The following is a 13,404-nucleotide window of genomic DNA, read 5'->3' as shown; positions in this document are numbered from 1 at the left end:
ACAGTCAAAAGCTGTCTTCAGTGAATCAAGAAAAATCACCCACCATGTAATTTTAACTTGTCCCCTATTGAAGACACTTTTAAAATGTCTTCAAAGAATTGCTCCAATTACTGACTCTCCCACAGAATATTTTTAGACTTAAAAGTGGAAGAGACCTGACAACAGTATTTAACTCTGGCAAGAAAACGTGGCTAGTCTGTAAAAGCAAATGCCAAGTAACGAGCTTACTATCCAGTGAAGTTCTCTGTAGGTTTCCTGGATTTAAGCAGATTTTTAAAAGAAAACTACCCTTAATGAATTTCTTTATGACTGGGAGAAAATTAAATGGAACTGGAACTTTGTCATTCTACTAACATTTGGATATATAGTCCTAGTTTTGCTCTTTGTAGGCTACTTAAATTATGATTGTATGGAAGAACTTGAAGTTTAGGTGTAAGATACATCTGTGACAGGATGTACCAGGCATTTGCTGCCCCCTGCAGGAGGCACCACCACTTTGGTGCACCCCACCCAAAGGTGTTCTTTTGGGGAAAAAAGCGCAGCAAGTTTAGACATTCAGGAGCTGCCTAGGGAGGCCACCCAGGATCAGCTGCAGGCAGAACAACAAGAATTAGTCCTCCAGCAGCTAGCAGGGCTGGGAGCGAACAGAAGCTAAACAGAGACCAACAGACACAGTAAAAAAGGCGTGTTGTTCCTCCAACAGGGCAGTTCTGGGTGAAGCTAGGACAGGGGAGGAAGGATGTCCCTGTCTTAAAACCTAAAAGCCTGGCCTGGGGGTAGAGGCCTAATCCAGGCTGCACCTTTTTAATGAGTCAGCAAAAGGCTGTTTTTGTTTACAGCATAGAACCTAAAGCCTGGGTGGCCACTGAGCATCCATTTGACTGCTGCAAAATTACAAGGAGTTTGTTTGCAAAATACTCCACTGGTTAAGATAAACACAAGGCAGTCTCCCATGCCCTCTTCTCTGCAAGCTGCTCACAAGAGCTCAGCTCTTAAGTCCATAGCAGAAGGCAACATTTTTTTTTTAAATAATATCTGCCCCCACCCCTCAAAAAATATTTTGCTTTTAAATTTTGCATAACATTTTTGTGTTTCCAACTATAAATAAAAATGCTTAGAAAGAAATTACAAAATTGTGTAGAGTGGATCAGAATTTCTCACACAGTATGTCATTTCACATCTTCCTCTTCCAATGAATCAGTGACAAATCAAATATAGAATCCAAGTCTCCAGATTCCTTTACTAACTAATTATTCCACATCCCCAAGAATACCTCTAAAATTCTGAAGCCAGCCAGCAATCTCTACAGTACGGAGACTGAGACCTCAGCATCTGACTATGTCCCTATTAACTGCATAAAGGAATACAGGAAAAAGCATTAAACACAAAACCTTGTTCTCAGTGGGGGAGGGGGAAATCAAGAGAAACTGATTTTATTTCACACAATATCCAATTGCCACTGACAGTCTGGATGAAAAAGAGTAAACAGTGAAAGGGGATAATAGACTGTTTCTTAAAGAAGCTGTCAGCCCTGCAAAATAAAAAATCCCAATAGCAAGCTAAATGATTTTTTATAACATGTGTGTCCTGCTCAACATATATTGATCTTCACTAACATCTTAACTTCCTGTCTGGATACCCTATTGCAGAGTGGTCTTTTCCACATTTCCCATGTGTTTGGTTGGCAGACAAAACTGGATTATGCTAGTATTCTGGTACAGCCCTTATGAACTGCACTAAGGCTCGCACTTAAAATTTTAGGTGGCTAGAGCTATGTCGCTTGGGGATGTGAAAATTCACACCCATTAGTGGCATAGCTATGCTGACCTAACCCCCCAGTGTAGACGTTAGTCGTTTGATGGAAGAATGCTTCAGTTGACCTAGTTACTGTTGCTCAGGGAGGCGGTGTTCCTACAGCAATGGAAAAACCCCTTCCATTGGTGTAGACTGTGTCTATGCTACGGGGTTATGCTGGTATAGCTATGGCGCCATAGCTATGCTGGCATAGTCCCCGTAGTGTAGACCTGGGGTTAGATTCATTGATGTGTTGCAGTTGGGTACAATATAAAACAGCCTTCTCTTCATGAGCCAGTATATTTATGCCTGTTTCTGTAATTTTCACTCCATGCAGCTGAAGTGGGTTTTTTACCCACGAAAGCTTATGCCCAAATAAACGTTAGTCTTTAAGGTGCCACCGGACTCCTCGTTGTTTTTGTGGATACAAACTAATATGACTACCCCCGATACTTGACACCATAAAGTTTATCAGACTCATTTAGTTCTGTAGCAGAAAATACTAAGCAAGTTACTCAAATACAGACTGTTTTACCATTTTTGTATTAACAGGGAGGCTTGCAAATCTTCTCTAGCAAAAGTGCCATTCAGCAGTTAAATTTGTTGAGCCATTAAGGTTCAAAAGTCGCCGAAAGTTGAGCCCAGCCTCAGTGCTCTGAGTAACAAAGACAGAACCACAAAGGCCCAGCACTGAGGTGCTAAAGGCACGATGCCTGTGTTGTAAGTTTCTTCATGTCTATCAACAACCCCAGTGGATGATGTGCAGTAGTCAAAAATCCTCAGTATGACCCTCCATTCATAGGCTGAAGGAGCTGTTTTGCTAACAGTCAACATTACAGGTCTGATCCTGGGGCTGGAAGTAAGACCCTAATGCTGGAGAGCAGACCATGATGATTTGCTCTTCTCACAGGGTGAGAATCTACCCTGGTGATTAAATCCCATGATATCACTCCAGCATATGGCCCTTTCTAATCTGCGACTTCACTAACGTGCAGTAAAGCCATCAGCAGGCAGTGTATCAGAATAAATGAATCCAAGTTCCCCTCACTTTCCAGGCATTGAAGTCACCAAGGAGGACTCTAACCAAATTCTTCTAGAAGCTTCCCTGGCATGCACAGTGTCTGCATATTCTTCAAGAAAAACCTAAAACTTGCTGATGCTTTGCATGTAGAAGACCCAAACGCTTAAAATACACAAGGCTCGAGACTCCTAGTCTGGAAATCATTCCAGGGGAAACGTTCTACACCCGGCACTGGTTCTAGAAATGAATAGCCACTGCACCTCTGTTACATTACAACTGGCACTCTGAAGAAAAACCAAGAGAGACCAGTTAATACATCAAATGAAACCAAGTTATTATCCAGCCAGGTCTCTAATGTTGTACATAGAATCATAGAATATCAGGGTTGGAAGGGACCCCTGAAGGTCATCTAGTCCAACCCCCTGCTCAAAGCAGGACCAATTCCCAGTTAAATCATCCCAGCCAGGGCTTTGTCAAGCCTGACCTTAAAAACCTCTAAGGAAGGAGATTCCACCACCTCCCTAGGCAACGCATTCCAGTGTTTCACCATCCTCTTAGTGAAAAAGTTTTTCCTAATATCCAACCTAAACCTCCCCCACTGCAACTTGGCATGCAACACATGCCAGACCTGTTGGGACTATCTAAGATTAAACCCTAGATTTATTTACCCAGAGCATGTGAAGCAGTTTTGGAGCACTCCAAATCCCTTCAAGCATCAAGTTCTTTGATTACAAGTAAATTTGTAAACCTTGACACCAATCTTTTCCAGTTAATAAGGGCTAGCACTTCTTTAACTTATTTGCAGTAAGACAAAGAACAAGATCTGGGCTTAGAACCTGATCTCCTTGAAAAGAGATTTTTATTAGTCTCTGCACACAAAGAAGTAAATCAAGAAGTAGGCTAGAGGTAACTGCTCATCTAGAAATCCCCCCTCCCCCCCAAATTATACATCTGAGGTAATCAGGAGTCTAGGCTGGAAAGTCATTTTAGCTGCCTCAGATCCATTCAAGAGCAATGCTACAAGACCCAGAACTGCCAAGGACCTTATACCAGTGCTCAGACAGAGCCCAGTCTGTACGCTGTTCCCTCCTGTGCAGAGAGACTGCCACCCACCCACCTCAATGGATGGGAAACTTTATTGTCCCAATTGCGGTTGGCCCTGCCACAGGTGAACTGGGTAGAACACATGCTGAGGGAAAGCAAAGGTGCCCCTCCCCTTCAAAGTTTCTAGCCACCTATTGGCTATCTTGGGGAGGAAGGGAGCTGATTGGTCCCTCACCCTCCTTTTTCACTAATTTAAACCACAGCCCAGGCCATGTGTAGCTTCTTTTTGCTCTGTAGATTCCAGCAACCCCACCCTCCCCACCCTGTAGTGGTAGCCTGAGAGCTGTTCTTTGCTGTTGCTGGAGGTCTACCCGATTGCTTGTTTTGCGGTTGGAAAGGAATTTTTCTTCCCATTTCCAAATTGGCAGAGGCCTAGGAAGTTCTTCACCTTCCTCAGAGCATCCTGGAGGCACAGTTAAGTTAAACAGGAATAGGCTTTAATAATGAGTGATAGCACTTCGTAAGAACGTTAATTCATTTGAACTCACAGACGGTTTCCAGTGCAGTTAAAAGGAACAGTTCCTGGGATTTTACTGATGGACCTTGTGCCCAAGAGACAGGGAATAACCTTGTGGCCTGTGCAGACCAACATCCCCACTTTTAGTATCCATTGCCCCCTCACAGGGGTAGGGTGGATAGTAGGAGTCAGAAAGGAGAGCCGAGTCCCAGTGGTAGACTGAGGAGAGGCTACCCCAAATTAAGGGTTATATGTAGAAACCTTGTAACCCCTGCACTGGAGCCATTTACCTGATTGGTAAGAGTATGGGTGACAAGGTGGGCAGACCCTCCCCCCTGTGTTAATTTTAATAAAGTTGTGGCGTGCCACTTAAACCTCATCTCTGTGTTTGTCCTCATTCGTCGCTGTTTACACATCTATCACTACACAATCCATCTCCAGCCAGGGAACACACTGCTCCAGCACCTAGCATCATCTTCTACAAATATATCAATAAGTCTAGGACTGAAGAGGGAAAAAAAAGGAGTCAAACCGAGGATGCAAGAAACCTTACAAGTTATCATTTGGGACCCTGCATTGAACTATTTAATTTGTAACCCCTCCCTCAAAGCTAATCATCTGAACAAGCTGCACCTAACTGATCTCAGGTGGCAATCAGCTGCCAATGACCCTGGGACTGAGCAGATTTTTGCCATATTTCTTAGTGTACAAATGGCTTCTGAACCCTGCTGGACAAGACCTGAATCCCTGCTTATTTTGAAAAGAAAATGTCACACCGGACTCAAAAAAGCTTCCAAGTAGAGACATCCGATTAAAGGATTTCCAGGGGCCACTTTCAAAGAATTTGGAAGGATGGTCGCTAACTGTATTAAAGCTGTATTTGAGGATTTTGTTGTAAGTCAGTGGGGCTTGTTTTGTAGGTTTAATACACATGATTGTTTTTCAAATTCAGAATACAAGAATACTGCACTGGAGAATCTTTAGCTTGATGAGACCAGGACTTTGAACTCTCCAGTTTGAAAAGGATCAGTGACCATCTTTCAAAAAAAATCTCAAAGTGGAACAGCCTACAGCTCAATTATTTCATGTATTATCCACATTCTTCATTTACTTGAGTCAAATACTATTTGTAATACAGTATTACTGACTCTTCTTGGATGCACAGTAGACAACAGTAATACAGCAACTGCTCGTTCTTTCACGTGTGTTGTGGTTTCTGGAAACAAGAGACTGGGGCTAGCTAGAGTATTGTGATTTATATTTAAAAACTTTTAAAAGAATTGAATTCAGGAGCATGTAGGCCCTAAGGGCTCCATCCTTGGATACATAGGAAAGTTGAATAATTTAAATAAAAGCACTTGTCAGCCCTACAGCTACTGTCATTCCATCTCTACAATACCATCTGTGAGAGTCAGAGAGTCTTCCAAGGGTGCCCATGGCGCACACAGTTACTATCCAAACATCAGGGCTGAGTTTCATCTGTATATTTGTCACATTTAAATAATTGCAGGGCTGAGTTACAAGGGGAGCTTTGATACTTCATCACAGGAGAGTCATTCAGATGCAAGTGTCTTCCCACCACCTAACTAGCTTTGGCAGCTTATCAGTTTTCAGTAGTGTTGCCTGTGGTACAATTCACTTAAGACAACCAACTGGAAGTTCCAGTGGAGTCTGTTTCACAGCCTATGGGTAATATAGCACGAGAAACACTGAGACAAGTATGACTGAAGAGGTGGGCACTGTGCAGACTACTTGCACACAGTCTCTCTTCCACTGCTGCATACCCTGGGACAGTAGCAGTTAGAGAAAGTAGCTGAGAACTAGAGAAGGCAGCATCTGATCCTTAAAAAGCAACAAAAGGAACAGAGGACTGGGAGGGTGGAGGAGGGTTGTCTAGTGCAATTAGAGACCAACACATTTCAAAGAATCAGGAAAACACCAGGTTTTTCCACAGTTTTCAGGCACATATTATTCCTTTTTTAATATACACACAGTCTCTGCAGGTTTAGTGCCACTGACTTGGTCAGTGCACAAGAGATGGTCTATACAACAGGCAATAGAGAAAGTAAGATTCACTTATTCGTTTTTCTGTTTGCTTATGAAGCTTGCAGGCATTAATCTAAAAAAACAAAAAACAAATTAAAAGGTACATGTTTCAGAACAGAAATCTCTTACGACACTAAGTATTTTGCCCAGCCAGAAGGCTCTGAATAATTGCAATAAAATTCAAGTCTAGCTGAATTGATGGAATATATTCAAAGGGGTCAAACAAAATATTTTAGACAGTTATAATAGTGAAAATACAATAGAACTATACTCCAATTCACAGCTTGACAGCATAAGACATCTCCACCCTTCATTGTAGTAAAGAGATATTAAGCAATGTGCTTTCAAGTTTGACCATGTAATATGTTGTTACTTGTGCCATAATGATTTCCCTTACTACTTTTTTTTAAGTTAATCTTATCATCCCCAAGTCAGTTTGAGTAGTTAACTCAGTCTAAATGCACAAGGTGACAGTGCAGAGCTACATATAGTAAAAGAGACAAAAATCAACTTTCAAAACATGGTAAGAGGTGATCATGCTACTTACAGTGCAAATTTAGGAAAAAAACCCACAAACAAGATGTGGACAAATACTAAAACTGAATGACTCATTGGTCATATAAGAGCTTTACATTTAATTCCCTTGCAGTGTGAATTCCGTTAGCACTTCAAAGACAAAATACCAGTCTTAACCAACATTGCTACAGAACTGAAGGCAGAGTACATGCAAGTATTGTACTTACATAGTTCTTATAGAAACCCAGAGGAGGGTTCTCCTATAATCAAGATTTCAGTTGGATTTGTCACTTATGAAACATGCATTCATGTGTAATTTAACTGAATTACACAAGCCCACTAAAGGAAAGAAAGTCTACTCAATCTGAACTTTCATTGCTCCTGTTTTTAAAATTATAACCGTATATATTTCACTATTTAGATCAGTGTCACAAAACAAATCTCATCTTCCAAACTTTTAAAAAGTCTTAAAAATTTAAGTACAACTAAACAATTAAAATAAAAGCACTTGCAGAAGAAAATGGAACAAAAACTACCGAGTGCTTCAATTGTAAGCCTTGGGTATTTTTCAAAATTAAAAATTTTAACTCACAAGCAGGTTGAAAATAAAATACACCTATCAAAATATTTTTACATCCCTTTCCAGCTGGAATTGTAAAGCTTAAATTCAAGGCACTGTACTCCTGCCAGGGTTAATATGATTTTCTAGTCATCAGTTCAAGTACATTAACTTTAAAGACTGCAAGTGTAAAATAGAATGAAGTGTTATTAGCAATGAAATGTGAACAAATATTTCCATAAACAAACTCTTTTTTGAAAATGTGTCAGTGATTGCTTGATGCAGCGTGTGGCTCTGCATGCTATTAGGCCTGAACTTGGTGCCAGCAATAGAACCATACCTCTTCAAACACATATGGCATCTATAGGGTCTCACACACACACATACACACACACCCCATTACAATCTATCCAAAGGCAACAAAGATGTGTTATTCTTATGTTCAGGTCAGGTGGATTGGCAGCAGGTTGCCCTCGTGAAACTGGATTGCCAAGAGCTGGGAAGTATGCCTTGCTTTGACCCCCACCAATCCCCGGTTGTGCCCACCCACTGTATTCCATAAAGTGGTGGAGGGGAAACTCCTCTGTATTGACCAAGAGGCATCACACAAGGTGTTGCTATGTCAGAAAGAGCAGTACCTGGTATGGAAGGTGAAACTCCAGGAGTTAAATGCAGTGGACAAAGAACAAGACACTGGAACAATGTACTTTCCCCACTTCTGGTCTTAGAGAATTAACCTACAAAAAAAAAAAAGAGAAAAAAGCAATAGCTGTCAAACTTATGTTATCTTAACTGAAGAATGAGGATTATTTATTTCGTTAAATTATGAATGTATGCAGAACTGGTCGTTTTCAACCCAACAGTGGCAAATGATTCAGCTCTTATGTTAGTCTCACTCCCTCCAGTGGCTAAGGCTTTGAATGACAGGGTGAACACCACCTCCTCCTTTCGGCACTGACTAATCTAAACCCTTCTAGGTGAGGCATAGATGGGAAATGAGTGTAAAGAATAAACTCACAGCAAAGTCCTTGGCCTCTCCACTATTAAATAGCTAATACTGGAATCTTCTGGTAGCCTCCAAGCCCTTTAAAGTTACTCACTGGACATGCAAGAAGGGGGTACATACTAATTCACCCTCAGACTTTATTTTCCCTAGGGACAGGATCAATTTGGGAAATTGAAAACCTTTTGATGTAGAAATGTGGATGCCTGTACACATAATAGGTAGTTTTCTACCTACTGTAAAGGGCCAGGCAGTCCAGGATATGCCACTGAACAGATGAAAGAAATGAACACATTAATGCCACCAAAGCAGTTTCTAGTAAAAAGTTATCTGCAAGATCCCCTACTCCTGCTAACACTTGTGCCTGACTAACACAAACAGAACCTTATCCCAATCCCATTTTAAACTTCTTTCACCCCTCCAAAAGAAGGTTTTTTTAAAGTTGCCGCACAACTGGGGAAAAAAAAAAGAAGAAGAAGAAGAGAGTTTGCACAAAGTAGCTCAATCAGGTTGCTTACTGAAGATATCTGGAGTTTGCACAGTGGGGTGAGGGAAAAGGACTTTCTTTTCTAAACACAAGACAGCTGGCTTCCCGAGAATTAAGAGCTCAATAGTAGCGCAAATACAACAGAACCATTACAGTACAAGACACTGTCTAGTTTCCCTGTGGACTGGTATGACTGGGCCCATTCACCTCCTGGGAGTGCCTCCTGTCAGTTGGGTGTGAACCTCCACTTCCTCTGCTCATGTTGCCCCCTATCGGTTGTTGCCCTCATCAGGCGTAGGGTTGCCAGGTGTCCAGTTTTTGACTAGAAAATCCAGTCAAAAAGGGGACCTGGCAGTGTCCTTTTAGATGTTCTGACCAGACATCAGAAGTCTGGTTATCTGGGTGGAGAAGAGGTGCTGGGTCATCAACTTGCATGAGCTCCTGCTCAGTTGGGGCTACCTGCACCTCATAGGCAGGCAGGCTTCGTGTCAAGCTGCAGCTCCTGTCCCAGCCCCAAAGCAGAGGAAGTCCAGCTAGGAGATGGGGGAAGAGGATCGAGCAACAAGGTAGGGGGAGAAGGGAGAGCAGTAAGTGATGGGGGGGCAGAGCCTCAAGGGAAGAGGGAGAGCAGGGTGGGGTCTGGTTTTAAGCAATTAAAATTGGCAGGTCTTCAGTGACTCAGTCATCCAGCTATGTGTCAGTTAAATGCGTGACTGAACAAACAGACCCTTTCTGGGCTAAAAAGGTCCAACAGGGCTTGTCCCTGGGCCCTCAGTATTGTCTTTAGCCTTGTCTCTGGGCTCAGCCCTCAGCCCCTTCTGGACTTGTTTAAGTCCATGTCTGCCCTGATATAGAGCAGTTAGGGCTGCCAATTTTAGTTGGATGTATTCCTGGAGGTTTCATCAAATGACAATCTTTAATTAAAGATCTATCTTTAATTCCTGAAGACTTCAGGACAATCCTGGAGGGACTCAATGCATCTGAAGAAGTGGGTTTTTTTACCCACAAAAGCCTATGCCCAAATAAATCTGTTAGTCTTTAACGGTGCCACTGGACTCCTTGTTGTTTTCCTGGAGGGTTGGCAAACTCTAAGAGCAGTGCCCCCAGGGCTTCCTCCCTGGATACTCTAAGTCTTGCCCTTTACTTGAGCCTCTAAACAAGACTTATCCACTTCTCAGGACTTACACCACACTGCAAGTGACTGATGGGGGGACCTGGGCCTGGCCACTACTGCAGGTCCCAACCTAGGGACTCTATAAATAGTGGTCACATGCTGCTTCCTACAACTGTTGCTGCTGCTGCTATTCTTCTCTGGGCTATTTCCCACCTAGCCCCTTCCTTTTCGTGGGTTCTCTATTTGAGCAGGGTGTCTTCAGGCCTCCTTGCCTGGAGAGTTTCACAGCCTTCCACTCTGTATTACCCTTCTGGTCCCAGACAGCAACTGTATTTCTCAGGAGCCCTGCAGCTCCTTTTAACTGAGCCTGCCGAAATCTGAGTGGCTGCATCACTGCCATTTTTCTAGGCAGGCCTGGACAATCCACCTTTACTGATCCTTTTCTAGGGCGGAGTAGGGAAGGGCCACGAGGCCTCCAGCTGGGGACCTCAAAGGGCCTGATACACCCATCACTCCTGAGTTAGCAGGATTTTTATTCCCCCCCCCCCCCGCACCACACACACACACACACAATGTACAACTTCCTGCTGTGATTTCACCAAGTCAGCACCTATTCCTGAAAGGTAGATACTGGTGTGTTTTAGTTTGGAAGTCTCAGTCTACATAGACTAGGTCAATCTGAAAAGGTTGGTTCAAGTGGGGAACTAAGGGCAAAAAGCAAGTGTGAATGTGTGCACTGGAGATTTGTGTCTGGCGGGGGATCTGGGTTCAGCTCTTTTTTATTTAAAGAAAATCAGGGACGTTGTAAGGTCTGAGGCCTTTTTTTGCAGCCATAGGAGGAGAGCAGCAGCCATGATCCAAGAAGCAGAAAGTCACGTCCTCACGTCCCATCTAAACGATATCAAAACAATGTCACATGGGGCTGTTAAGGTTCCCCTCCCAACAGTATGCACCATCACTAGATAATCAAGGAGTCTCTTAAGATGTTTAAAGAAAACTTTGTTTAATAGCATTCTGTCTGTCAAGGAATCACTTAACAGTTGTGGGTGTGAAATCTATTTTATTGTTTTACCTTTACAGTCCCTAACTTCTCTATTGTTTATCTGTATGGTTCCTTTCTGGTTCTTTGATTAATTATGCAACAGACAGAAACAGTTTTACAAAATTTAAATCAATTAAGGTGGGGATATGATTAAAGAACTGTTTCAAAATGGGCTAAGATTGATTAAAATTACAGTGTCGTAGTACTTTAGTTTAAAATGATTGGTTAAGGTACAGCTAAGCAGGACTCAAGTTTCACCATATAAATAAACTGGGATCCAAAAGGAAGGTCTTTGGAACCAAATCCAGGACACAGCCGTAAGATCAGAACTGCCAGACCTCAACACCCTGCCAATCTCACCATGCAGAAGCTGAAGTCCCCAGATGACCAGATCCTGACTGACCATCAGGAAAAGTTCATCTGCCTTTTGGGGAGTTGTGAGCACTGTATGCTTAGTGTGTGCATTCTGTTTTGGTAACTGTTAATACCTAGAGGTTAAGGACATTACTATGCAAGGCTCTTTCACTGGTAAAAGATCCTGCAAACTGCAGAAGAGTACACCCTGAGCCCAGGATGGGTAAAGGTGGGTGCCTTTCCAGCTTGAAAAAGAGGAGACTAAGAGGAGATATGATAGAGGTATATAAAATCATGAGTGGTGTGGAGAAAGTGAATAAGGAAAAGTTATTTACTTGTTCCCATAATATAAGAACTGGAGCCACCAAATGAAATTAATGGATAGCAGGTTTAAAATAAGTATAAGGAAGTTCTTCTTCACTCAGCACACAGTCAACCTGTGGAACTCCTTGCCTGAGGAGGTTGTGAAGGCTAGGACTATAACAGGGTTTAAAAGAGAACTGGATAAATTCATTGAGGTTAAGTCCATTAATGGCTATTAGCCAGGATGGGTAAGGAATGGTGTCCCTAGCCTCTGTTTGTCACAGGGTGGAAATGGATGGCAGGAGAGAGATCCCATGGTAGGGAAAGGATGAAGGAGCCTAAATCAATCAGGTTACACCTTGAGCCCACAAAAGTGTAAAGGTGGGGTGTCCTACAGTATGCAGATAACAAAGTCACAGGGACTCTCTGCTTTTGGGAATGGATCCTTTGACTCTCAAAACGTTAATTTGTAAACAGTATATTAATATATACGATCTCAGTATGGTGGGTTTTAAGAGCAGTGATGCAGAAAAAGAGTCACAAAAAAAAAAGAGCCATGAACCAGGTGTGATGGGTTTGGTCACACAGACCCCCTTGGGACTGTCACCTGACGTGCTGAGATTACCTCTGAGTCCATTTTCCCTCCCAGCTTGGGCTTCCAGAACCCTGCCTTGTTGAGCCAGACACGCTAGCCTGCTGCAACACAGACCCAGGTCTGGTCCACGCCCCCAAAGCTGCAGACCTTTAACTAAAAACTGCTCAGCAAGTTTCCTATCTCCAGCACCCAGACGCCCAGTTCCCAATGGGATCCAAACCCCAAATAAATCCGTTTTACTCTGAATAAAGTTTATACAGGGTAAACTCAAATTATCCGCCCTCTATAACATGGATAGAAATATATGCACAGCTGTTTGCTACCCCGGCCGGGTTCATTAATAAACTTACTCTGGGTTCGTTAATAAACAAAAGTGATTTTATTAAATATAAAAAGTAGGATTTAAGTGGTTTCAAGTAATGACAGAACAAAGTCAGTCACCAAGCAAAATAAAGCAAAAACACACAAATCTAAGCTTAATACATTAAGAAACTGTTTACAGGTAAAATCTAACCCTCACAGATGTTTGAATAAGCTTCTTTCACAGACTAGACTCCTTTCTTGTCTGGGCCCAATCCTTTCCCCTGGTACAGTCCTTGTTAGCAGACATCTTAAGTAGAAACTAGGGGTTCTCTCATGACTGGCAGCCCCCTCTCTCCTGCTCTACCCCTTTTTATAGCTTTGGCACAAGACAGGAATCTTTTGTCTCTCTGGGTCCCCAACCCGCCTTCTAAAAATGGAAGAGTGCCAGATTTAAGATGGACTTCAGTATCAGGTGACATGATCACATGTCCTGTGAGACCCCAGCCTCCATTCTTCCTGGGCTGGCCCACACATACCCAGGAAGGTTTGCAAGTAAACAGAGCCATCTACAACTAATTGTCCTAGTCAATGGGAGCCATCAATATTCTCAACCACCATTAATGGCCCGCACTTTGCAGAATTACAAGAGGACCTCAGAGTTATATTTCATATTTCTAGCTTGAGATACAAGAATGATACATGCATA

General features: G+C 42.6%; 1 long non-coding RNA gene across 2 annotated transcripts in view; it reads right to left on the bottom strand.

Annotated features, from left to right (window-relative positions):
- Window positions 1–13,404, bottom strand: part of LOC311523920 — a 100,262-nt gene that overhangs the window by 42,566 nt on the left and 44,292 nt on the right. For both annotated transcript variants that reach the window (XR_014712451.1, XR_014712452.1), the window contains exon 3: window positions 8,136–8,234. This is a non-coding gene — a long non-coding RNA (uncharacterized lncRNA). The remainder of the gene's footprint in view (window positions 1–8,135; window positions 8,235–13,404) is intronic.

Source organism: Lepidochelys olivacea (genome assembly GCF_965140295.1).
Source record: "Lepidochelys olivacea isolate rLepOli2 genome assembly, chromosome: 7".
NCBI classification, from domain to species: Eukaryota; Metazoa; Chordata; order Testudines; family Cheloniidae; genus Lepidochelys; species Lepidochelys olivacea.
Note: the sequence above shows the minus strand (reverse complement) of the source record. Positions and strands in the feature narration are given on the sequence as shown.